The following is a 26,890-nucleotide window of genomic DNA, read 5'->3' on the forward strand; positions in this document are numbered from 1 at the left end:
TTACTTAATGAAATATTCTACCAACAGTCTACCTTACCTATCACATGCACATGTGGGCATGTGCACATACACATACAGAGACACACAGACACACCACACACACACTAAATTGACCCCTAGGTTTGAAATATCTCATCCATCATCTGCCCTTAATCATTTAATAAACATTTATTAAATGCCATGTATCAGAAACTATTCTAAGAAAGTTTCTGTTTCCAAAGGACTCACAATTTAGTTGGTGCTTGAATAATGTTATCAGAATGCTTTTAAAATTGTGGTTTGAGAAGACCAATATGTAATCTCAAACTTGAGGCTGCTTTAGGTATCAGCATTTTCTGAAAAACTTTCCCTTTCAAGTTTCTGTATTTTCCATTTTCCTAAAACACATTTTATGCTAAAAATTATCTCAAATATCCTTGCAAAATATACTTTGTATGGAATTTTCCCCTAACTTTCATACTAGAAAATAAACATATAGGGATTATATATCTTTCTAATTTTCATTAATGTCATAAAGTAAATCAGTAATGGATGATGTTTTTTTTAAAAAAATTTTCTAGTCTGGGGACTTCCCTGGTGGTCCACTGGTTAAGAGTCTGCCTTCCAATTCAGGGGATGCAGGTTCAATCCCTGATTGGGGAAATAAGATCCCACATGCCGAGGGGCAACTAAACCCATGCACCACAACTATAGAGCCCATGTGCTCTGGAGCCCACGTGCCACAACTAGAGAGTCCACGCACCGCAACTACTGAGCCCGTGCGTTCTGGAGTCCGTGCGCTCTGGAGCCCATGTGCACCACCACTAGAGAGAAGTCTGCCGCACTGCAATGAAAGATCCCACGTGCTGCAACTAAGACCCAATGCAGCCAAAACTAATAAATAAATAAATATTTAAAAAAATAAATAATAAACAAAATTAAAAATTTCCTAGTTACCTATTTTGTGTTGTTATTTTGTCTTAATGAGATCAGGTGAGACAGTAAATTTCAAAGTACTTTTGAAACAGTGAAGCAAAAATATTATTATTGCTGTTTCTATTATTATTAATTAATAATGAAATAAGATATTAAACCTTGTTTTTCCCTTCAAGATTCTGCAGAAATTGTAAGTTAAATACTGCATAAGTATATTTTTTTGTAAAAGTTTTTCCGACTTTAAATAAAAAGAATTTATAATATTAAATTCATATCTATTTGTTGTATGATATTGACAGAGTGATTTGACATCTAGTATGACCATAGGGAGATATCATTTATTAAAGGAGGTTAAGGGGAATATATTTCAATTAGAACTAATTCTCTTTCAAGATACAGAAGATCAGGCCTCAATTAATAAAAACAGCTATTCTGGGGCTTCCCTGGTGGCACAGTGGTTGAGAGTCCGCCTGCCGATGCAGGGGACAAGGGCTTGTGCCCCGGTCTGGGAAGATCCCACATGCCGCGGAGCGGCTTGGCCCGTGCGCCATGGCCGCTGAGCCTGAGCGTCCGGAGCCTGTGCTCCGCAACAGGAGAGGCCACAACAGTGAGAGGCCCGCACACCGTAAAAAAACAACAACAACAAAAAAAACAGCTATTCTTTTGAGTGCATGTTATGTATTAAACATTTGAGTGTTCCAAAGACAGGTAAGACTTCCTCTGTCTTTCTGAAGAGTTTATAATATATTCAAGAATAATAAGAGCAATAAGCAAGCAGTAAGAGACAAATCCCATAAATAAGAGATTGTCTTGTACAAAACTTCAAATGCCAGGGTGACACCTTAATTCTGGTGATGGATTCAAGAGTATATACATATGCCAAAGCTTATTAAATTGTATACTTTAAATATACACAGTTTGTTGTATGTCAAATCTACCTCAATAAAGCTTTTTTTTTTAAAATTTATTTTTGGCTGTGTTGGGTCTTCGTTGCTGTGCGTGGGCTTTCTCTAGTTGTGAAGAGCGGGGCTACTCTTTGTTGCAGTGCACGGGCTTCTCATTGCAGTGGCTTCTCTTGTTGTAGAGCACAGGCTCTAGGTGCACCGGCTTCAGTGGTTGCAGCATGTGGGCTCAGTAGCTGTGGCTCACAGGCTCTAGAGCGCAGGCTCAGTAGTTGTGGCGCACAGGCTTACTTGCTCCGCGGCATGTGGGATCTTCCCGGACCAGGGATCGAACCCATGTACCCTGCATTGGCAGGCGGATTCTTAACCACTGCACCACCAGGGAAGTCCCCAATAAAGCTATTTTTAAAAATACCAAGGTAAGAAGATTTTAAATATTATGCATAATAAAAACTAGTTTTTAAAGCAGAGAAATGATAAAATTGGCATTCTGCTTTATGAAGAATAAACTGGTGACAGTTAGTTGACCGAATTACAAAGGAAAAGTGATAAAGCCCCAAAAGTACCTCGGTATAAGTATTCTGCTAGATTAGGTAAGTATTTTGATTGTGAAATGTTTAATAGACCTAAAGTTACTGGCTTAAAGTACTGTTAAAGAAAACTTTGCTTGAAGTTTTATTAAGACTAAGAATGATTACCAAGAGGTCCAAGGGCCTGGGATAATTGCATAGTTTACCTCCCAGTCTTATAGAAGACTATGATAATGATGATAGAGTATGATAGTGAAAAATATAAGCACCTCCTAACTTCCACATTTTTATCTGTGAGGTTATGATTAATATTGGATTGACTTACATTGGCTCAAGTCAGTAAAGCCCAATTCTGTATCTTTTTCTATACAGAATCAAGTCTAAGTCATCTCTTTATCTAATTAGAGAATTAAGGGTGGTTGTACAGTCCAGTCACTTCCTCGTAATTGTGGTCTGCGTTATGTCAGGAGAAGATTAAGCGTGTATGTGTTTATGCTACGTATATACAATTAATTTATTCTATAAATATGCAAGTGAAAGGAAGAAAATGAGTAAGTATGTTGGCAAAAATTGTGAAAACAGAAGCCTAACCAGGAGAAAGGAATACAAAGTTGTTCTTGAAGGAAAGAAATTTCTTTGTATGTTTGCTTTTCCCAGGTTTTAGTCTCTCATTATCTAGAATATAATTGAAAAATAATATTTAAAAATAGAATATATTTGCCAATAAGATGAAATACTTTCACCCAAATTCTCACTTGGTTATAAAGAATTTCCCTATATTTAAATTTTTATAAAGGTTCTCATATTACATAAATAATTTCTCAATCATGTTATTTGAATTACAAAGTTATGTTCTTTGAAGAACCATTGGCTTGAAGTGACCTCAAAAAATGTCAGTTTTGGATGCCTAAATAAGTCAAGTAATGGAATAAGCTTAAAAAAAAAGAAAGAAAGCAGACCAAAAACATAACCAGATTTACCATAGTCATTTTTCCTGGTTTGGGAGAGAATGACTTCAACCTGAAAGCATTTTTTGTCATTTAAAACAGACTTTTTGGTGAGATCCCCTTAAAAAGAAATACAGGTTTCCAATTAAATTTGCTGGAGCAAAGACATGAATTTCTCTCTGCTGCTTCCAGAAAACAGTAATGAAAATGGCAGTCAGTGGTTAAATGGTATTAAGACCACACAAGGACAAAGACAGGAGAGGCGATGACAACAGATTGTAAATATCAATAACATTTTGAAAACTGGAAAATTGGTGAATAGTATTTGACTTAACAGAACTGAGAAAGCTGACACTTAAGTGGGAAAGCCAAAAAGAAAAAAGGAAGTAAACCATTCCAAAGATAGAAAACTCCAACATTATTTAGGAGGCAGTGGTACATTGGAAGAAACAAATAAAAACAAACAAAAATAACTCTGAGAAAGCAGAGACAATTCAGGGAGAATGATAAAACAAAAACAATTATGGAAAAAGAAACCTTTCAGAGAGATAAAGTATTGCATTCATAAAGCACTAACAGGGTATTATAAAAATATTTAGAGAATAAATAGACTCTTAAAAAGTAAAAATACAAAAGCAGAAATTTCAATGTCTGTATGTTGCCAGGAAGGCTGAACAAATAAAGAGGTTGAACAAAGGGATGGAAAATAGGAGAAAAAAAAATATTTAATTAAAGGGAAATTCACATAACATACACTTACAATTTTCAAGTGTACGATTCAGTGGTTTTAGTGAACTCATGATGTTGTACAATCCTTTCCCTCTAGTTTCCAAACTTTTTCATCACCCCAGAAGAACACACTGTAAAATACGTTTTAAATGAATGAAACTAGCTAGAAGGTCCGACATCTGACTAACAGAAAAAGAAAACAGAGAAAATGGTGGGAAAGAATTATCAAAGAAATAATTCAAGACAAATTTCCAGAGCTGATGGATTTGCATTTCCTGATTGAAGGGACACACTGTGCCTTTTTCATGCTATGCCCAATGAAGTGTGAGAAAAGACTAACACTAAGATACATCCAAATAAAATATTAGAATATCAGGGATAAAGAGAAAAATCCTAAAACTTTCAAAGACAAAACACAAGTTACATGAGAATAACTGGGTATCACAATAACTTCAGATTTTGCAATAGCACCCTGGAAGATAATGGAGCAATGCATTTAAAACTGTAGGTAAGGGCTTCCCTGGTGGCGCAGTGGTTGAGAATCCGCCTGCCGATGCAGGGGACACGGGTTCGTGCCCCGGTCCGGGAAGATCCCACGTGCCGCGGAGCGGCTGGGCCCGTGAGCCATGGCCGCTGAGCCTGCGCGTCCGGAGCCTGTGCTCCGCAACGGGAGAGGCCACAACAGTGAGAGGCCCGCGTAACGCAAAAACAAAACAAAACAAAACAAAAAACTGTAGGTAAAATTATTTCCACCTAGAATTCTATAGCTAGCTAAATTATCAATCAACATCGGGGAAAATGTGATATTTCAAAATGTAAGATTTCAAAACCTTTATCTCCTTTCCTTTCTTAGAAAGCTAGTGAGAATGTACACTGAGAAAGAAGATGTGGGGGGCAGGAGAAAAGGAGATCTACCAGAGGAAAGAAGTGAAGAGTGTTTTGATGATGGTGAGGATGATGATGATGATGATGATGATGATGACAGGAGGTCCCAAGATGACACAAAAAGACAGAGATTCAGGAGGGATTTTTCCCCATAGGAAATGAAACATATATTGCAACAGATTAGCTAAAGTGTTTAGACATATTGAACAAAGATTCACAGTTTTCCTTGAAAGTTTGAGGGTGAATTAGTAACAGGTACATAGAAGACAAAGCAAATGAAAACAAATGAGGCAATGATTAATGCCAGGAAAGAAAAACAAAAATACCGTACAATAATGAAAATGTTATTATAGCAAACAAGGTGGCTCATTTGTGAATCGTAATATAAGCATAATAAAGTAAACACTGAATATTGATTTAACTCCAAATTGTGATACTACATTATAAAGATGGAGAAAGAGAGGGACAGAGAGAGAGAGAAGCTGGATTATATAGGGAGACCTATATAAGAGAGATTAAACCCTCATCTTTCAAAGTAGGAAGTCAGTAGATATTATCTAAAACTTTTTTGGAAAAATCAAGAAATTCTAGAATAACCCACTTAGAAATAGGAAGGTAAATACTAAGATAAAAAAGAAAAACAAAAAAACCCCTAACAGACTTGAAAGCAGTGGCCACTAGAAATTTGGAATCAGGGATGAAGAGTATAGATCAGAAAACTGCTGGTTTTTGTTCTTGTTGTTAAAAATCCTGTGATATTCTCCGATTGTTTAAATTAGTTACCCGTACTATTAAGCATTCTATTAAGTAGTTATTTGGTGAATATCATGAATATTACATATGGTATGAATAAAAGTAACTGCCTTAACCTTCCTTACATAGATATTTATGACTTAGAATAAAATGTCCAATTATAGCTCACATACAGATTCAATACTTAGTCTTAAGCAACTTAGATGGAAGTGAAAATGGTGTGCTAGAAAATTATGATGATTTTAAATGTGGCTCTCTTGGTGACAAAAATACTGATGATGGAGATGCCTGTGAAGAATTTGAATCAAATTGTTTAATGAATATATATGAGTAGGAAAACATCCTAAAATAATATTAGATAACATGTTATTATAAATATGTATACATGTATGTGTAAATAAATTATTAAATGATTTTTACTATGTCTTCAAAGTTTCTAAAATATTATATATTCTAGTAGGGCAAAAAAACCTAACACCTCACTATTTTTGTATCTTCTCATTAGGAAAATAAGGGATTGATTTAATTTCGAGGTCCCTTTATATTTAGGAAAATTTGGTAGTTGCTTCCTGCATTGTTCTCTGAAGCTACTAGTAATGACATGTGAATCAACTTAAGAATCTACCACTAACTAGTTTTTCTTTCTTTGTCCATCCTATATAGTCACTGAAAACATGATTGTGTGAAATATGTGTGTTGTGTTATGTCTCATACTGTCATCTTAATTAATTAAAAATCTTCCATACCACTCAAAATATTCTGGTAAGTAATCTTAGTCTATACGCTTTAGGAAAAGCTAAAAATCATTCACTCATTCGAGACTGAAATTATCTGATACAATTTTCATTGACAGGCTCTTAAAGTTAAAGGAAAGTCTACAGATTTATTAACCCAGAAGGAATGGACGAAATGTATGCTATATAATTTTATAATTGAGAATTTAAACTGTAAAAGAAAAACTATCCAATAAATGTCTCATCTCTTGTGTTTTAACCCTATCCAAAATTAATCCCACGCTTTTGGCCACATCCCTGACAATGGAGTCTTTCATTCTAATTCTGTGATGTTAGCCTGGGGTCTAGGAACATCCCTGAGAAGACAAAAAGGAGGAATCACCAAGGAAACCACTATAGAAATTCCAATTATCTTTTAGGTGCTTTACAACTGATAGCTGAATACCTTTTGCACATGGTCACTCTTGTGATAGGGATGCTTCAGGGTTCATCTGTGGCAAGACTGTGTGTGGAAAACCTTGGACTTCCAAAGAATAAAGAAATCAAAAACCCCTCCAAAACAGAAACAAAACATCAAACCAAAATAAAAACCAGACTACGCATCTTCCTAATAGAGAAGGGATATTTCCTTCACTGTATTTATCAAAGAGATCATTCTGATGTAGCTAACAGCAGTGGAGCCAAATTGTTCATTTTTTTTCAGTTCTTTATAGATGCCACTAGAAAAGGTTTCAGTGCGTTTAGACAGGGAAGAGGGCATGCACCTTTTTCACCTGTTACTCTTCCTGGGAGAGCCAAGTCTCTCTAATAATTTCTAAGGGAAATATTTAATTGCATAGCTTCCTGTAAATAAATGTATTTTCTTATTTAATATGGTAGTGAAGAAATCCATTTTTTAAAAATAAATTTATTTATGGCTGTGTTGGGTCTTTGTTGCTGTGTGTGGGCTTTCTCTAGTTGTGGCGAGTGGGGGCGACTCTTCATTGCTGTGTGTGGGCTTCTCACCATGGTGGCTTCTCTTGTTGCGGAGCACGGGCTCTAGGCACGTGGGCTTCAGTTGTGGCACGCAGGCTCAGTAGTTTGGCTCACGGGCTCTAGAGCACAGGCTCAATAGTTGTGGCGCACGGGCTTAGTTGCTCAGCAGCATGTGGGATCTTCCTGGCCCAGGGCTTGAACCCATGTCCCCTGCATTGGCAGGCAGATTCTTAACCACTGCGCCACCAGGGAAGTCTCAAGAAATCCATTTTTATCTTCATCTCTTTTTAGTATTTTTTAGAATGAGGTATTAAATGGTAATAACAAAGTTCTCTTTGTTTTCCTTTCTTTGAGAGTTCGTTACTGAATACTTACAACATTTCATCATAAAGGGGAAAATAACCCAAGAATTATCTGATCTTTAATGACTTCATTTTAACAAATGATACAAAAAGAGAAGCAAGATGAAGGACATCCTCTTAACCTATTCAGATGGAAATGTCAATCAAGAGGAAACATTCTATAAATGTGTATTGATACAAGCAAAGTTGCATCATCTGCCAGCATTGTTATGCTGTGCAAGAAAATACTTCCAGTGCTAAGAAGCAATGGCTAACTATTGTTTTCATATTTTATTTTTTATGTTTTGATATAAAGCAACATCTATATTAAAAAAATGGATAGGGGGAGGAAAAGGAGAGCAATTAGGGTAGGCTATAAAGGTTGTAAAACTCCTAACTGGTGTGGTTACAGGGCATGATGGCCACTGAATAGATCCATTAGTCATAATTGTTGCTGTCAGGAGCCAGTTAAATGGCTGTCTCTGAGGAGGTCACCTTCCACATATGAGCTGCCCTACACTGAGTATTAGACTTGTCAGGAGGCTGAATCCTGACTCATCTGGACAAACCTTAAAAACCTTTTTTTTTTTTACTTAATAGAAATGAAATAGCAAAGCTTAAAAGCAAGTTAGTGTTTCTAAACTGAACTAAAACACATAGCATACATAGTGGTGATAACACTAGAAAAGTTTATTGTCTGCTGTCCTGTTCCCAACCTGTGCTGGGTAGTCTCCGTTTGCCTCTTTAGAGCCACTCAGCTTCTCCACCAGGCTCTGGGCTGACCTCTATGGTCAGGACCTCTGACTTCCATCTGGACTCAGCCCATAGGAAGTCCTAGTGGGGACTGAAGGATGGAGGAGAGGGAATTTTTATTTCTCTGCTCTCGGATATTTAATTCCTTGGTGTCTTATTTCTTGGGCCTTGTGCTCCACCAAGGACCACAGCAGGGCCAGGTGAGGGTGAGGCAAGTGAGGTCTTGGGTACAAAATTTAAGGGAACACTCACTCTCAGGGCTGTGAAGGGCAGGGTCAGCTCCTGAGAGTAAGGGCCTCCTTAAATCTGACGACTAATTCCTTACATTTATTCTTCCTTTAATCAAGAGGATTCTGTTCCTTATAATCAAAGCAGTACAGACCAAAATAGTAAGGCAACAGAAGTCTGAGAAGTAGCTGGAGAATACCTGGTTGTTCTAAATGGATTCTGGATTATAGGACCTAGAAACATTACATCCCAGGCAGGACAGGCTCCATAACTTGTAAGATCTAGTGAAAAAAAAGAAGTGAAAAAAACGGAAATGTAGGGCCCTTGTTGAAAAACTCTTGAGAACTTCCAGAAAGCAATAGGAGAGCACTAAACCAAACATGGGAACTTTCTGAGTGTGAGCCCCTGTGTGACTACACGGGTCACACAGCCAGGAAGCCAGCTCTTCTGGGATATTTGCAAGTGAAATTGCTGATCTTTGACGAATTGTGGAGAATTGGAGAAGCATGAGAAAATTAAGTTAAAAGTCATTTCAAAATCTTGAAATCCCTGTGACAGCAGCATGGGTTTCTTATGCATCGTTTTGGCCCAGGGTGTTTATTAAACCCATAGTGAGAACTTAGCAGCAACAATAATAACTAATATTCACCGAGCTCTTATTATGGGCCCATAGCCTGCTACATGGTAAGTATTCCTCTTTGTTGAAGGAATGGATGGATAGGGGAAATTCAGAAACTGGCTAAGGGTTTTATATGAACGATCTCATTTAATCCTTAAGCAACCTCATAAGTAAATATTATTATTATCCCCACTTTATAGATAAGGAAAATGACACCTGGGGAGTTAAAGCAATTTGCCCAAGGTCACACGGTTAATTAACCTCTGGGATTAGCACCTGTATTCCTCTGATTTCAAAGTCTAAACCCTTAACCACTCTGCCCATAGTAGGCACTTGGGAATAATTGATTGGTTTTTGGATTATCTTTTGCTATTAACTGGTCATATGTCTAACAACTTTACTAACCTGACACTAGCAAATAATAATTATTATTCAAAATCTTAGAAATTCCAACTAGTAAATACTAACTGTACAAGAGACTCTGATCATATATAGGACATTCTCTCCTTAGGCAGATATATTCTCAGACATTTTTTTTCAAAGCAGTTCCCTTTGTTTTATTTTTTTAAATTAGTTATCTATTTTCTACATATTAGTGTATATATGTCAATCTCAATCTGACATTATTTATTTATTTATTTAAATTTATTTATTTATTTATTTTTGGCTGTATTGGGTCTTTGTTGCTGCGTGCAGGCTTTTCTCTAGTTGCAGAAAGCAGGGGCTACTCTTCCTTGCAGTGCGTGTGCTTCTCATTGCGGTGGCTTCTCTTGTTGCGGAGCATGGGTTCTAGGTGTGTGGGCTTCAGTAGTTGTGGTGCACGGGCTTACTTGCTCCACAGCATGTGGGATCTTCCTGGACCAGGGCTTGAACCCGTGTCTCCTGCATTGGCAGGTGGATTCTTAACCACTGCACCACCAGGGAAGTCCCTCAGACATTTTAAAATTACCTTTCTCCTCTTCTGTCATAGGGCAAGGGGAAATTATTATATCCTGGATATAATATATGATATACTGTGTCATGGATACCTACAATCTTACAAATGTGTCATGCTAATTAGAACTCGATAGTCATGAAATCGCATGTAGATAAAATTATGTAGATAAGAAAAAGCTACACATCTGAACCCTTAGTGACAAATTTCAAGGAGTAGAAGTCTTAAAGAAGAAAAATCCCTTAAGAATGGAATGTATACGTTAATATTGGTGAAAGCAGATCTACACTTCTCCCATCATTTTATGCAAGGTCCTGTATCCAGTACCAGTCTTGTGAAATCCCCAGGCTGTAGGAGTGTCTCCAAATCTGGGAGCAGCCCAGGACAAGCTTTCTCTCAGGTGGATGCAGCAATCTCTAAGTACCTCAGTGTGCACAGCAGGAGAGCAAACCTCTGAACCTGAGTGTATGGTGAGACTGCTTGGTTCACCACCTATTGGCCATTCTTGCAAAGGAGGCACCTTTCTCTCACAAAAGTAGGTTAGTGCAGCAGCACGTAATAAAAATAAAAAGTAGGAGAGATTAAAAGAAAGAAAGCAGAGAGGAGAGAGAAAATATAGTATCAGACAGATGCTGGAGAAAACAGCTGTGTTCCCTACAAGGGTAAAAGGGGGCAAGAACTGCCTGCCCTGCTCCCCAGTACAGTAACTCTTCAAGGTGTGATGTGCCTCAATTGTCCTCCCTTCCCCTCAAAACTCACCTCACATACACAGACATCTGCACCATAGTTGTCACTACGAGTGCTGCACCCAGCTTCTACTGGCTCCTGTGCACTGGTAGTGCACATTTCTTCCTAACTCCATGTTCACTGACATCACTTTCATCGTTTGAAATCAGCCACAGAGTATTTACACTGAAGAAATCAACAAGCACTACAATTTTTTCCTTAGTGTTTTAGTCTGTTTGGGGTGCTATAACAAAATATCATAGACTAGGTGGCTTTTAAACAACAGAATTTTGATTTTTCACAGTTCTGGAAGCTGAAAGTCAGAGATCAGCATCATCGGGTTAGGGTAAGGGCCATCTCCAGGTTGCAGACTTATCGTCCTATCCTCAGATGGCAGAAGGGGGCTAGGGAGTTCTCTGGAGTTAAGTAAGTGCCTAGGCGAGGGGTTATGTTTAAATCTGGGGTGAGGTGGGATGGGGACAGGACCATAGCTAAGGAAGCAGCAACAGAACCAATTGCTACTTTTTTTATACAGCAGGTTTTTATTAGTTATCCATTTTATACATATTAGTGTATATATGTCAATCCCAGTCTCCCAACCAATTGCTACTTTTGCATACATTCTCCACAAATACAAAAGCCAGGAGCAAGGGCAAATGACTTTTCCTGGTAATGCCCTCTTTTTCTGGTTAAAGAAAATTCTTTAGAAATCTTATAGTTCTGTAAGTCTCATAGGACAGAACCGAATCACATGGCCACACCTTGCTATAATGGAGTCTGGGAAAGTATCTGGCAAAGGGGAACAAAATAGCCATAATGGGCTTGGGTTAGGGTAAGTAAAATACAGTGTGTGGGTCAAGTCTAGACCTTCACCTGTTTTTGTAGAGCCTGCAAGCTAAGAATAATTTTTACATTAAAAATATCAGTACAGGGACTTCCCTGGTGGCGCAGTGGTTAAGAATCCACCTGCCAATGCAGGGGACATGGGTTCGAGCCTTGGTCCGGGAAGATCCCACATGCTGTGGAGTAAGTCTGTGCGCCACAACTACTGAGCCCACGTTCCACAACTACTGAAGCCTGTGCACCTAGAGCCTGTGCTCCACAACAAGAGAAGCCACTGCAATGAAGCATGTGCACCACAACGAAGAGTAGACCCTGGTCGTCGCACTAGAGAAAGCCTGAGCACAGCAACGAAGACCCAACACAGCCCAAAATAAATAAATAAAATAAATAAACTAAAAATAAAGAAACTACTACTCTACAATGTGTTTAAAAAAAAAAAGTACAGATCCATCATGTCAAAATAAGAAAAGTAAGCTTTATATGTCATGCTTTTTTCCCTAGCTTTACTGAGATATATTGACACAAATACATTGACACATAATACATACACAAATATATCTCAAATATATTGAGACATAATTGTGTAAGTTTAAGGTTTGCAATACATTTATTTGATACATTTATATATTGCAAAATGATTACACCACAGATAGCTAATACCTCTATCACATTAAATAATTACTATTTCTTTTTTGTGGTGAGACTATTTAAGATCTACTGTCTTAGCAACTTCCAATTATATAATATTATTAACTATAATTACCATGCTGTACTTTAGATCCCTAGAACTAATTCATCTTATAACTGGAAATTTGTACCCTGTGACCAATATCTCCCATTTCCCCCACACTCGCAGTCCCTGATAACCACCATTTTACTCTCTGCTTCTATGAGTTTGGCTCTTTTAGATTCCACATAAAAGTGAGATCATATAGTATTTGTCTTTCTCTGTCTGATTTCTTTCATTTAGCATAATTCCCTCAAGATTCATCCATGTTCTCAGAATTTCCTTCTTTCTCACGGCTAAATAATATTCCATTGTGTTTACATATACCACAACTTCTTTATCCATTCATCCTTTGACAGAAACTTATGTTGTTTCCATATCTTGGCTATGGTAAATAATGCTTCAATGAACTTGGGAATGCAGATAACTCTTCAAGATCCTGTTTTCATTTCCTGTGTATATATACCCAGAAGTGGGATTGCGGGATCATGTGGTAGTTCTATTTTTAATTTTTTGAGCAACATCCATACTATTTTCCATAGTGGCTGTACTAATTTGCATTCCCACCAACAGTGCACAAATGTTCCCCTTTTTTCCACACCCTCACCAACACTTGTTATCTCTTGTCTTTTTGATAATAGCCATTTGTTTTGCTGTTAAGTTATATGAGTTCTTTACATAGTTTGAATATTAACCCCTTATCAGATACGTGATTTGCAAATACATTCTACCATTCCATAGGTTGCCTTTTCATTTTGTTGAGTGTTTCTTTTGCTCTGCAGAAGCTTTTCAGTTTGATGTAATCCCCCTTGTTAATTTTTGCTTTTGTTGCTGTATTTCTGGTGTCATATCCAAAAAATCATTGCCAAGACCACTGTTGAAGAGATTTTTCCCATTTTCTTCTTGGAGTTTTACAGTTTCTGTTCTTATATTTGTCTTTAATCCATTTTGAGTTATTCTTTTAAGTGGTATAAGATAGGGGTCCAATTTTATTCTTATGCATGTAGTTACCCAGGTTCCCCAGCTTCATTTATTGAAGAGAATATCTTTACCCATTAAGTTTTCTTGGTTCCCTTGTCAAATATCAGTTGACCATATATTCAAGGGTTTATTTCTACGCACTTGATTTTGTTGCATTGGTCTATGTGTCCTTTTTTTTCTGCCAGTACCATACTCTTTTGATTACTATAGCTTTGCCATGTAGTTTGAAATCAGAAACTGATGCCTCTAGCTTTGTTCTTCTTTCTCCGGATTGCTTTGGCTATTTGGGATCTTTTGTGGTTTCATACAAATATTAGGATTTTTTTTATTTCTGTGAAAAAAGCAGTTGAAATTTTGATAGGGATTTCATTGAATAAAGATGACTTTGGGCAGTATGGACATTTTAACAATATTAATTCTTCTAATCCACGAGCATGGCATAATTTTCCATTTGTTTGTGTCTTTTTCATATTCTTTCGTCAGAGTTTTGTAGTTTTCAGTACAGATCTTTCACCTTTTTGGTTAAATTTATTCCTAAATACTTTATTGTTTTTGATATTATTGTGAATGGGATTATTTTCTTTATTTCTTTTTTGGATGTTTTGTTGTTAGTGTATAGATGCCCAACTGATTCTGTATGTTGATTTTGTATTGTGCAACTTTACTGAATTCATTGATCAGTTCTAACAATTTTTTTGGTGGTGTCATTAGGATTTACTACATATCAGATCATATCATCTGCAGAAAAAGATAATTTTGCTGCTTCTTTTTGGAGTTGAATGCCTTTTATTTCTTTTTCTTGCCTGATTGCTCTGGCTAGGACTTCCAGTACTATGTTGAATAAGAGTGAGAGTGAGAATCCCTGGCTTGTTCCTGATTATAGAGGAAAAGCTTTTAATTTTTTGCCATTGAGTATAATGTTAGCTGTGGGTTTCCCATACATGGCCTTTATTATGTTGAGGTATGTTTCTTGTATACTCGATTTGTTGAGCATTTTTTATCATGAAATGTTGTTGTATTTTGTCACTTTTTTCTGCATCTATTGAGATGATCATATGATTTTTATCTTTCATTCTATTAATGTGGTGTATCACATTTATTGATTTACATATCTTGAACTATCCTTGCATCTCAAGGATAAATCCTGATTGATCATGGTATAAAATCTTTTTATGTGCTGTTGAATTTGGTTTGCTAACATTTTGTTGAGAATTTTTGTATCTATATTCATTATGGATATTGGTCTGTAGTTTTCTTGTAGTGTCCTTACTTATCTGGTTTTGGTATCAGGGTAATGTTGGCCTCATAAAATGTGTTTATTAGTGTTCCCTCCTTTTATTTTATTTTTTTAGTGTTCCCTCTTTTTAAATTTTTGGGAAGAGTTTGAGAAAAATTGTCATTAATTTTTCTTTAAATGTTTGGGAGAATTTACTAGTAAAACCACCTGGTCCTGGGCTTTTTTGTTTCTTGCGAGTTTTTTGATTACTGATTCAATCTCCTTACTCTTTGGTCTATTCAGATTTTCTATTTCTTCATGATTCAGTCTTGGTTGGTGGTGGGTTTCTAGGAATTTTTCCAGTTTGTTGGTGTATAATTGTTCATAGCAGTCTCTTATGATCTTTTGTATTTCTGTGGTATCAGTTGCAATATATCCTCTTTCATTTCTGATTTTATTTAAATTCTTTTCTTAATTTTTCTTTGTCTAGCTAAAGGTTTTTCAATTTTGTTTATCTTTAAAAAAACAGTTCTTCATTTTATTAACTTTTTCTATTGTTTTTCTGGTCTCTCATTTATTTCCTTCTGCTAACATTGGGTTTAGTTTGTTCTTCTTTTTCTAGTTCCTTAAAAGTGTAAAGTTAGGTTCTTTGATATCTTTCTTTTTTCTTAACGTAGACATTTATTGCTATAAACAGCCCCCTTAGAAATGCTTTTGTAACATCCTGTTAGTTTTAGTATGTTTATTTCTAGGGATCAGGGCAGGCAGTGGTGGTGACCAGAGTCAGTGCTGATTACAGAGGGCCAGCTGCAGGTATCTATGTAGTGGTAAGGACCAGTTGCAGATACATATGTAGTGATGGGGGCCAGGGCAGGCAGCAAGGGCTGGGGCCAACTATGGACTCACTGACAGCTGTGGGACGCCAACTGTTGTTGTGTACTACCATGGCTGCTGGGTCTTGCCATGGGTGCATGGCAGTGAAGGCCAGTGATGGGGGCTGGGCCAGGGGCATGCAGATGAGAGCAGTAGTACAGGCCAGTGACAGAAGACAGGGTCTAATCTGGTCCCACAAGCACCTGCATGGGCTCTGGTCATTGATGTGCTCTCCTGTGGCTGCACAGTCTCCTCCTGGGTATATGTATTGCAGTGGAGCCCAGTGACAGGCATCAGGCCAGTGGCATGCAAGTGCACAGCTGGAAGGGCTAACCCTGAATGTACGTACAGTGGTGGGTTCAACTCAGAGGTCTAGACTGCATTCACAGAGCTGCAGAGGCCTGGGCTGAGTTAGTGCAATCCCCCGGCTCTGGTAGGATGAGAGGTGGGGAAGTGAGCAGGGAGGGACTCAGGCGGCTGTTGTCAGTGAAGATGAGTATCTGTGGGGTGAAAGCTGATGACATCTTCAGGGCTCCTCAGTGGCTGTTTGGGCCATTGGTTTCTTCTGTGGCCAAATCTGTCAGGTTTATCTGCAAAGCTGGTCACTTTGAACTGTAATTGCTCTAGCTGTATGGCTGCTACTGGTAGCCCTTGCTTTTCTTCCTTGTTTCTAGCCATCTCTATATGGCTCATCTTTTCAGGTCTGGGTTGGGTGAATCTAAAGTGGGATGTTTGTGCAGTGTCCCAAAAGGCTGGGGAAGCTAGTTACTCACCTTACTCTTCCTTTCCTGCTGAAGGAAACTCTTTCTAGTTGGGAAGTTTCCCCTTGGCATTGAGCCATGCTGGCTTGGGGGATGGGGTGAAGCAGGCAGAGTTAAGCTGTCTTCCCTCTTCTCTTGCAGTTGTTTTCAGGTTTTTGTTCCACTGTGTTGCTGAAGTTTTTTTGTTTTCTTTTTTGGTCGTGCTGTGCAGTTTGTGGGATCTTAGTTCCCCCACGAGGGATTGAACCCAGGCCCTCAGCAATGAAAGCACAGAGTCCTAACCACTGGACCGCCAGAGAGTTCCCTGTTGCTGAAGTTTCTTAAGTGGACCCCAGAGCTCTCCCAGAACTGTTTTTGTTTGTGGATAACTGTCTAACTGTTGATCTTTGTGGGAGAAGGGACGCTGAGGTCTTCTATCGCACCATTTTTTTGACATCACTCACCTTTTATGTCATGCTTTTAAAGGCACAATGGATATGGATTATTTTGCTTTCAAAATAGTTGACAAAGTATGTGTTTATTGTACAGTCACTATACCTGTGTGAAAAGATTACATTATATATTGACATTCCCAGATTCATCACAATGTTCCAAACTCACAGGAAATCAATGATCAGAAAAATATGCATATTTAAAATGCAACATATCACAGCAGAATTTCTCCACAAAAATAAAAATGAAAAAATTGCAACCATAGTAAATTTCTGAGTGACTCATGTTAGTCGAGCAAGGAAAGCCGTTTACTGATGGTGAGTTAATTAAGTCATGTTTGATTGCAGCAGCTAAATACATATTTCTGGAGAAAATAAACTTGTTTAAGACCAGTAGCCTTTCACTGAGAACAGTTCCTTGAAGAGTTGGGGACACTGGGAGCAACATCAATAGTTAATTAAAAAACAAAGTATTAAACGATTTCCACAGGTTTTCCTTGTCTCTTGATGAGTTGACAGATGTTACTAATACCGTTCAGTACATTGTTTATTCAAGGAGTTAATGCTGAGTTTGACTGAAGAATTAGCCTCTATAAACTATCAGCATGGAACAACTATAGATGAGAATATTTTCAAAGAAGCTGAGAAAGCTTTAATTCAGTACAATCTGAAGTGGAATCTGCTAAGATGAGTTCCATCTGATGGTGATAAATATGTGTGGAGCAGAGAAGGCTTACCTGAACAAATTTATAAGGCTTGTGAAATGATAGGTATTTAAAGCCTGTGGTTAATCTTGTTATTCATCAGTGGGTCATTTGCAGAAAGTTTTTCAATTTCTTGTGCTTTTGAACCAGTAGCCTCCATGTTAAACTTCATTTACTCTGGTGGACTTAACAATCATCAGTTCTGTGAACTTTTGTCAAAAATAGAAGCTGAATATTTTGCCTTGCCCTGCTATACAGCAGTTTGATGGCTTAGCAGTGGTAGTTTTAACGCAATTTTTGAACTCAGGCCTGAGACTGAATTTTTTTGAAATGAGAACTTCCCTCGATCACTTTTATTGAACACTGACTGGTTTTGAAAATTCGCTTTTGCTGCAGACTTGGTCAATTTCTCAATATAAAATTACAAGGCAGACAGTGCCCATATGCAAATGTAATGCTGTGGGAAAGTCATTTTAAGAACAACTGATGCTGCTTGAATCACAAGTAATGTCAAGCTGTTTAATATACTTCCTGTGCTGTCAAAGTTTTAAAAAGAAGCAAGATCTTCATTCCCACAAAAATTTGCAGGAGATATATTCTCTATGCTCAAACTACAGTTCCAAAAGCATTTTTGGATCTTAATGCATGTGGAAAGGAAATTTCCATATTTCAAAATCCATGTAACTTTGCAGCTCAGTATCTTCCACCTAACCTTCAATTGGAAGTGATTAATCTGCAATATAATGACATGGTAATTGGCAAATATCAAGAGAAGAACCTAATAGAATTCTGTAAATTACTTCCAAGTGATAAATATGCTCAATTAAAATCATACTCTCATAGATTGATATCAGTATTTGGCCATATCTTCTGTGTAAAAGGTGTTTTCAAAGATGAAATGCATAAAATCACTTTACAGATCAGCATTAACAGATGAATATGTGGAACTGATTTTGATGACAGGGAATTCAAACTTTGAATCCCAATTAAATGAACTATTATCTTCCAACAAAGAATTCCATTCTTCTCATTAGTAGACCTGAATTACAAATGATTGTGCTCAATTATCATTACACTTTGGATTTCATCAATAAAAGTTTTGTGGAAATTTGTTTTCTCTCTTTTTATTTAAGTTTCTATATAATATCCTCAATTTTGCCTCTTGGTTCACAAACCTAAAATATTTACTTTCTGGCTCATTACAGAAAAAATTTGCTGACCTCTGGTTTTGATCAATCCTGTTCTATCCCCTGGGGCTGGAAACACTGCTGGGTCAAATAAAAATCGGTATTGTTTTAACATGGGAATTCCATCAAAATAATGTATCTTGATATTAGCAAGGATCTGATGGTGTCATATGAGTAAGAAAAGTGATTGGTTACAGTTAATTCGGATACATGGCTACATCATCCCTATTGCTCCAGCTGACACTGAGCAAGCCACCACATATGAGGTGGCTGAGGCTATTCTAGAACAGCCAAGCTGCCAGCTGACTGCAGACACATAAGTAGACTCAGGAGGAACCAGCAAAAGCCAGCCTATATCAGAAGAATTGCCTAAGCAACCCATAGGATCCTGAAAATGAATAAATGTTTCTTTTTTTGTTTGTTTGTTTTTTTAGGTAGCCAGTCTTTTTATCAGCACCATTTGCTTGTGCTCATCTATTGTACCCCTTTTTAGAAGACCTATTTCTTTTGCTTTGTTAAAAAAAAACAAACCCGGATTTCTCAACACCTTAGTGTGACAAAATGTTCCAGGATTAAGTTATGTAATTGCATTGCAAAATAATAATGCATCTACCTTTCAGCAGCCTTATGCAAACCACTATTTAATTTTACCTACTCAGATTTAACAATTCTGCAATGCACAACAACCCTTCATGGGACTTCATGGGATGCCCTGAAAAGGGCTCTTTTTTTCAATGTTGAGGTATGGCAGATCCTGTACTCTCAGCCACCAAAGCCCTAGAGTACATCCTTGGGGTTTGAGCTTGTAGACTACCATGGCTGTGACTGCTTTGGGCTTGGCGTACTCTGTGTAGGTGACTGTATCCTGGATCATGTTCATCAGAAAGACTTGGAGCACCCTGCCGGTCTCCCGTTGGAAGAGGCTAGAGATGGGCTTAATGCCTCCATGCTGGGCCAGACACTGGATGGCAGGCTTCCTGATCCCCAGGTTTTTGCACAGCAGTTTTCCATGGTGCTTGGCCCCTCCCTTCCCTGGGCCTTTTCCACCCTTACCATGACTAGACATGGTTGCTTTTGCAATATAAACATTTGTGATTTTAAGCCTCTAAGTTTGTTACACAGCAAAAGCTAACTGTTGTAGGTAATCAAGGTAAGATTGATTGAGAGATATCTTCTTTTTGCCCCTTCACTGTACCCCAGGAGATGGACCTATATGAACAGCATCATTAGTTCCCTTGTGTCAGAAGATCAGAAAGAGAGAGGAGAATGAGGGAGGTCAAAGTATTAACTCCTGGGCTCTCCTCTCCCTGTTGGGTCACTGTGGACTGGCTGTGTTCCTTGACCTAAGCTCCCAATTCCTGTCAGGTAGCCCCTATGTACACAGCCTTCTCCATGTTTGGTAACTACTCCTTATTCTTGCCCCTTTAGGCTCAGAGGTGATTTTGGGGGCCTCAATGTTCCTGAGTTTCCCTTGTGATCTCTTTATTCCATGCCCACACCTTTGTTTATAGTCCCTTATTAAATGCTTCTCCAGTTTCCTAATTTGATTGTGCCATCTGTTTCCTGCTGGGACCCTGACTGAGAGAGTAGGCCTTATCCGGGAGGTAATATCTCAGCAAAGGCTTGAATGATTCAATGGAATGAGTCATGAGAATATGTGGGGGGAAGTGCCAAGATCCTGCAGCAGAGAGTAGGCAGGGTTATTGGAGTGGAGTTGGCTGGGGTGAGTGTAGAAGGCAAGGTCAAAGATTAACAGGCAGTGTGTGTGTGTGTTGGGGATGGAGGTGCATGGTACAGGGAGACTGATCATGTATAGTTTGTTGACCTTTGTAAGGGCTTTGGCTTCTCCTCTAAAAGAAATGGGGAGCCACTGGAGCCATCTACTCACATCTAATTAAGTCTAATAAGACTACTTTCTGTTATGTGTCGACAGTGGAGCCCTGTGACTCAGTTCTGAATTTCTCCTCCCAGTTTCGTTCCTGCTGATGAATGTGTGTGCGTGTTGAGCTAGCCCAGCATGCTTGGGCCTGAGTTCAAGGCTTTGTGCCTCTCCTGATGCTGTGGGGGACATGACCTTCTCTTACAGTACAGGATTCACACTACAGTGTCTCTTTTTGTTAGCATATTCTTTTCAGTTCAGTTAATGATTTGGGAGTGGACACATTTTTCTTACTCTCTTTCTTTTTTTGTTGTTGTTAAAGTCAATAGGCCCTTCTCTACTGACTTCAAAAAGTGTACTTATCTAAAGGGTCTGGTACAATAGAGAACTAACTGCTTAACAACTTCAGGGGTAATAATACAAGGAGTTTAACAGAGAAATGCTGTCTGCTTGCTTATCTCTGCAAGAAGGTGGTTTGTCCTGAATATTTAAAAGGCAAAGAGTTCATTTGCATGTATTGCATGTAGGATCTAAGCCTATCCAGAAAATAATATATAGATTTGAAGTCTGTTTTGATCCTTCAATTGAAATTTCCATCTGAGCTGGGGCTTCTGGTATTAGGTCTAGACCACCCTCTGCAGGTTACATGAATGAAGTTGATTCTTCTCCCATGGCCCCCATCCGGGTCCAGTCTCTCCCTGCTGTTTCTCAAAAATTCTCCCCAGGCTGACTCTCAGGGAATATAGACTCCACATATCTATATCAGATATGGGTGTGCCTTACTCAGTCCAGCTGATTTTTCCTAGTCTTACCCCAGTCAAAATGTCACTCCAGGGCTTCCCTGGTGGCGCAGTGGTTGAGAGTCCGCCTGCTGATGCAGGGGACACGGGTTTGTGCCCTGGTCCGGGAAGATCCCACATGCCGCGGAGCGGCTAGGCCCATGAGCCATGACCGCTGAGCCTGCGCGTCCGGAGCCTGTGCTCCACAACGGGAGACGCCACAACAGTGAAAGGCCCGAGTACCAACAACAACGACAACAACAACAACAAAAATGTCAGTCCATACAGTAGCTGTATTCCCTCAGGCCCCATTCTTTGCTTTCAGCTCAGAAGGAAACCAAGCTACTTAGCTAATCTGATTAATTAAGCAGGCAGGAGACTTCTCTTCCTGGCTAACAACACAGCTGGCCTATCAGAACCAGTTCTAATCTTTGTTGTCTAACCTTGATCCTGATTTCTTTTTAAATTTGTTATTATTATTTTCAAACATTTCTAGCCCTGCTCATGAAATGGGCTGTTCCAATGGGTATGCAGTAGAAAGAGAACTGGACTTTGTCCCTCTGCAATCTTAATTTCCCTCGCCAGCAATGGACAGTTAAACTAAATCAGAAAAACATCAAAAAATTTTGAGAATCAACACAGGACTTTAAGGTCGTTAAAGTAAACAAAACTCCCAACAACTTAACCTACTAATTATTAGGAGAGAACATTTAAAATTTTTTTTAGCATTTAGCTCTCTTTATTTACTTTTTCTTTTTTTTAAAATTAATTTTTATTGGAGTATGGTTGCTTTACAATGTTGTGTTAGCCTCCACTGCACAACAAAATGAATCAATCAGCCATACACATACAGATATCCCCTCCCTTTTGGACTTCCCTTCCATTTAGGTCACCACAGTGCATTAGGTAGAGTTCCCTGTGCTATACAGTATATTCCCAAAGAGAGAACATTTTTAACAGAAAAAATCAAAGCATAACCTCACAAAGAACAGTCCTTTACACTGAATAAATTTATTTTAATGAAAACTTAATACATTGTCTTTATTTTTCATTTCAGCACTTAGTTAAAACTTTGTCATAGACTGGCAGCTTCTGACATCCTTTCTGGTTCTAAAAGTCTATACCTCTAGTCTTGTACAAATAAATCTCCAGGATGAGCTGGCTCCCTGAGGCTCTGGATTGTGTATTTCATCTTGCTATCTCTCATATCTAGCACAGTGCTAGGTATAGCAATAGATTAAATAAATTAAAAGGTAGAAAAATCCTTGCTGAACTACAGTCATGTATAGAAGGAGTATATCCCAGAAGTAGGGTGAGTATATCCCAGAAGAGAGTGAGCCCTTGTGCTTCCAGCCTAGCCCAAGATCTGCAGCAAGTTGTTGTCAGTTTTAGGTTGTTGGTTTAACAGCCTAAATCCCTCAATCCTGCCCAAAATCAGAATCTAGGGGAAGTGTCAAAAGTGAAAAATCACAGACTCACCATCTTTCTTTAAATGGGCGTTTCCCCAAACACTCCTAAAACCAGACTTTCTATAACAGATGCAGTACATTTATTTATTGAGAGCCAGAGTGCCTCTTGATCAAGATGCTTTACTCCTTGTGCCTAATTTTCATTATTTATAAAATGTGTGTAATAACTGTGCCTGCTTCATAAAGTTGGATTAAATGAGTTGACATACATTGAAAGGTGCTGTTCACATAGTTAAATGTTCATTTGTAACTTTGACTAATGTATCTCAAAAAATAAGGAAATAGAAAAAGAATTTTTAGGGGCTTCCCTGGTGGCGCAGTGGTTGAGAATCTGCCTGCTAATGCAGGGGACACGGGTTCGAGCCCTGGTCTGGGAGGATCCCACATGCCGCGGAGCAACTGGGCCCGTGAGCCACAACTACTGAGCCTGCACGTCTGGAGCCTGTGCTCCGCAACGAGAGGCCACGATAGTGAGAGGCCAGCGCACCGCGATGAAGAGTGGCCCCCGCTTGCCACAACTAGAGAAAGCCCTCGCACAGAAATGAAGACCCAACACAACAAAAATAAATAAAATAAATTAATAAACTCCTACCCCCCAACATCTTCTTAAAAGAAAAAGAATTTTTAAAAAGAATTAAAATAGTCCTAAAAGAAGTGCTGTTGTATTTGGAATTATTAAGGCTGCACAGGGGGGACTTCTCTGATGGTGAAGTGGTTAAGAATCTGCCTGCCAATGCAAGGGACACGGTTTCTATCCCTGGTCTGGGAAGATCCCACATGCCGCGGAGCAACTAAGCCCGTGCGCCACAACTACGGAGCCTGCGCTCTAGAGCCCACGAGCCACAACTACTAAAGCCCGCGCTCTAGGGGCTGCATGTCGCAACTACTGAGCCCACGTGCTGCAAGTACTGACACCCACACGCCTAGAGCCCGTGCTCCGCAACAAGAGAAGCCACTGCAATGAGAAGCCCACGCACCGCAATGAAGAGCAGCCCCCGCTCGCTGCAACTAGAGAAAGTCCACGTGCAGCCAAGACCTGACGCAGCCAAAAAAAAAAAGGCTGAAGGGGAATATCATCAAAGTCCATAAAATCAAGAAGGCAGTTATAAACCTTATAACACTCCTTTCTCTCAAAGGGTAACAGATTGAATATATAAGTAGGTTCAAAATTAATTTAGATAAATTCTTACATAATAAATGCATAATAGATTATTGAGAGAACTGAAGATGGTCTGTGGTATATTATTACTTTTCTGAAGTGGAGTATAGGAAACCAAATCTTTCTTACAAATGAGAAGTAGAACTTGTCAGCACATTAAAAACACTTTGGAAACTTAGAAAAAGACCAATGCCAAGGCCCCACAGCAGAGCTATTAAAACAGAATCTCTAGAAATGGGGCTCAGCTACTGGTATTTTAAAAAAACCTCCTCAAATGCTTGTAAAGGTGCACTAGGGTTTAGAAACTGCTGGTAAGTCAGGTTCTCTAGAGCAACTTGTCTTAACTATTTCATCTTGTATATAATTTTCACTTTTGCCATCCACAGTCAGAATTCCATTTTGTCATAACCTCATCTTTTTTTCCTGCTGCCTCTTTTAGCTTCTGTTCCATGGTGCCAGGTGTCTTAGAGCCTTCTTATGAAAATGCGTGTTCATGCATGGGTGGACACTCAATAAGTATTAGACAAAAATAATAACAACAATAAAAGTAACAATTATGGGCGCCACTTCTCCCCAGATTAAATCAACAGAAATGCCTGGGCCAGGACGACCTGCAGGACTACCCAACAGGTGGATAATGTCACTGTAGCATCAAGAACTGCAATGTTCTGTGCTGGCCAACTGAAGTAAAGATACCAAGCAGCAGCTACAAGGAGAAGAACGAAACCGCAAGTCTGCCGTCTGTATTAAAATTTCTGAATCCTAATGTTATCGGTATTACTTTTTTCCCGGGAAACAAAATCTCCAAATACCAAGAAGCTGCTTTGCACCGCCAAAAGCTGCATAGGGGCAGGCTGCCAACAGGACCATCCGGACACGCTGCAGTGGCATCTCCAGGCGGGTTCCTTTAAACTGCCTTCCCTTGGGCCAACTCCCCACTGCGGCGCAGCCCCACAGCCAGCACTTGCACGCGCCGCCCTACCTGCCCCCAGGCGGCTGCAGAGCTGCGCTTCTCCGCCCACGCTGCCTTCCAGCCGCAGTGCGCGGCCTTGGCCTTGAACACGCGTGCGCGCGAGCGAGGGTGGGCGGGCCGAAGTTGGAGGAGGCGGGGGCAGGCCCTTGCCGTCTGCAGTCCATTGGCTGTCTCCCCGTAGTCCCCGCCCCCAGGCGTTCGAGACGGCGGGGCGGGCCACGTCAGGCAGCCGGCGTGGGGTTGAGCTTGTGGCAGAAAGAAGGTAAGCTATGCGGGTGGCAGGCGGCAGGCTGCGGGCAGCTGCCTCCAGCACAGAGGCCGCCGGGTCGCACCCGCCGGTGGCCTGACTCAGCTTGCTGGGAGGGAGGCTGAGGCCCTGTGGGCCTGGAGCTCTGATGGGAGATGGGGCAGTGGAGCATGTGGTGAGAGGGCCGCGTCGCGGTGTGGGCGGCCAGGAAGGGGACAGGTCTTGCCGTTTGCCCTCGTCCTGTCCTGTCTGAACTCCTGAAGAACTAGGCCTTCTACGTTAGAGAGCTCTCGGATGCCTGGGTGGGGCCGGCTCTGGTGCCTACGGTGGGGCTCAGCGGGATCCAGGAAACAGGTCGGAAACAGGTCGGCGCGATCTTTGCATACCTTCCTGCAGCAGGTTGCAGTCGTCCCACTCTCCCCCGACCGATTCCCTACTCGAAGGCAGCACAGGGGATTCCAGCCCTGTTCTGCTCGTCCTGGGGTGACTGTCTCCTCCTGATTTCCAGTGACTCACTTAGATCCTGTCCACTTTAATGCAAAGGCTTATGGGTGAACAGGGCCTGTTTTCAGACCTCCTGGTTCTCTGGCTCTGTACTCATTTGCAGGAATTCCCTGAAGAAACAGTATATATCTGTATCCCTCTCTATATATCACATACGTATATGAATGTATGTTTTGAAATGTCTGCAACAGCTATACAAAGATTTGCAGAGACTTGCCGCTGTGTTGCCCCTACTCTCCATGAATTTTAATTTCAGCCATGGCATCCTGATCCCTCAGTTTAGTTTCTGAATTTGGAGCTTCTAAAATCAGTGAAATCATGCTATCAAGTATCATGCAATCAATCATTCATCTGTTCAACACTTTTTTGATGTGTTCCTTCATGGTCAAGGTCTTATGCCATAAACTAAAATGGGCATTCCCTGTCTTTTTCTTCCAGTTTATCTGCCAGTTTTATTGTCTCGATTTGATGATTCAATTTCAGGTTCTAGATTTAGACACAGAAGCTTATGATCCTGTATCATAAGCTACAGCTCTTCTGGGACCTCATTCAGTTTTCCTTACTTTCACCTCTGCTAAGCCTCAGACCGTGATGGCCTTGAGGCATAATCCTGCTAAGTATCGCTAAAGACCCTAGGTCTCAGGCACCTATCCATAAAGTGAGGTGATGGGGTTAGAAATATTTAGTAATATTGAGATATTCAAGGACAGGATGGGCAGATTGCATGTTTACTGAACTGTGTTAACAGTTGAGAAGTGACCATTTAAAAAACCCTGGATATATTTTAAGATAATATGTTTTACTCTTCCTGAATCTGTCCATATTGACGTTTTGACTAGCAAGCAAGTGCATGTTTACAATTTTGATTCACATCCAATTCCTGCACTCAAAGCACTATGACTCATCTAAATTTTGAAATGTAATAATCAGGAGCTTTTTAATGTTACATTTAAAGATATGATATAAAAACATTGGATAAGAATGCAATTTTTGAAGCATTTTTACTTGCTTTAGTAGATTAGTGGTAACTAAAACCTCTGCCTTGGTTATTTGCTTACTTGGTTAATATTAGGTAGTTGTCATCACCTGGCTAATGTCTTTCAGTATCATGTCTTTGTTAACATTTATTTTATCAACCTAAAATTTACTGGATTTTAATTGATTGGTGTCTCCAGTTGAGAATTGA

At 39.5% G+C, this 26,890-nt stretch overlaps 2 protein-coding genes and 1 pseudogene across 4 annotated transcripts in view; 1 reads left to right on the forward strand and 2 right to left on the reverse strand.

The window, feature by feature from the left end:
• MLLT3 (MLLT3 super elongation complex subunit) overlaps nt 1–25,003 on the reverse strand; it is a 328,889-nt gene extending 303,886 nt beyond the window's left edge. The window contains exon 1 of the mRNA XM_060300978.2: nt 24,963–25,003. The gene's annotated coding sequence lies outside the window, so the exon portion shown is untranslated. The remainder of the gene's footprint in view (nt 1–24,962) is intronic.
• Nucleotides 19,457–19,760, reverse strand: LOC115844003 (histone H4-like; annotated as a pseudogene).
• Nucleotides 25,004–25,148: 145 nt separating the features above from the next.
• Nucleotides 25,149–26,890, forward strand: part of FOCAD (focadhesin) — a 313,294-nt gene continuing 311,552 nt past the window's right edge. For 2 of the 3 annotated variants that reach the window (XR_009564338.1, XM_030840606.2), the window contains exon 1: nt 25,149–25,215. The gene's annotated coding sequence lies outside the window, so the exon portion shown is untranslated. Of the gene's footprint in view, nt 25,216–25,344; nt 25,566–26,890 lie in introns of those variants that run through there. The other variant, XM_060300979.2, reaches the window with a different exon arrangement.

Source organism: Globicephala melas, chromosome 6 (genome assembly GCF_963455315.2).
Source record: "Globicephala melas chromosome 6, mGloMel1.2, whole genome shotgun sequence".
NCBI lineage: Eukaryota > Metazoa > Chordata > Mammalia > Artiodactyla > Delphinidae > Globicephala > Globicephala melas.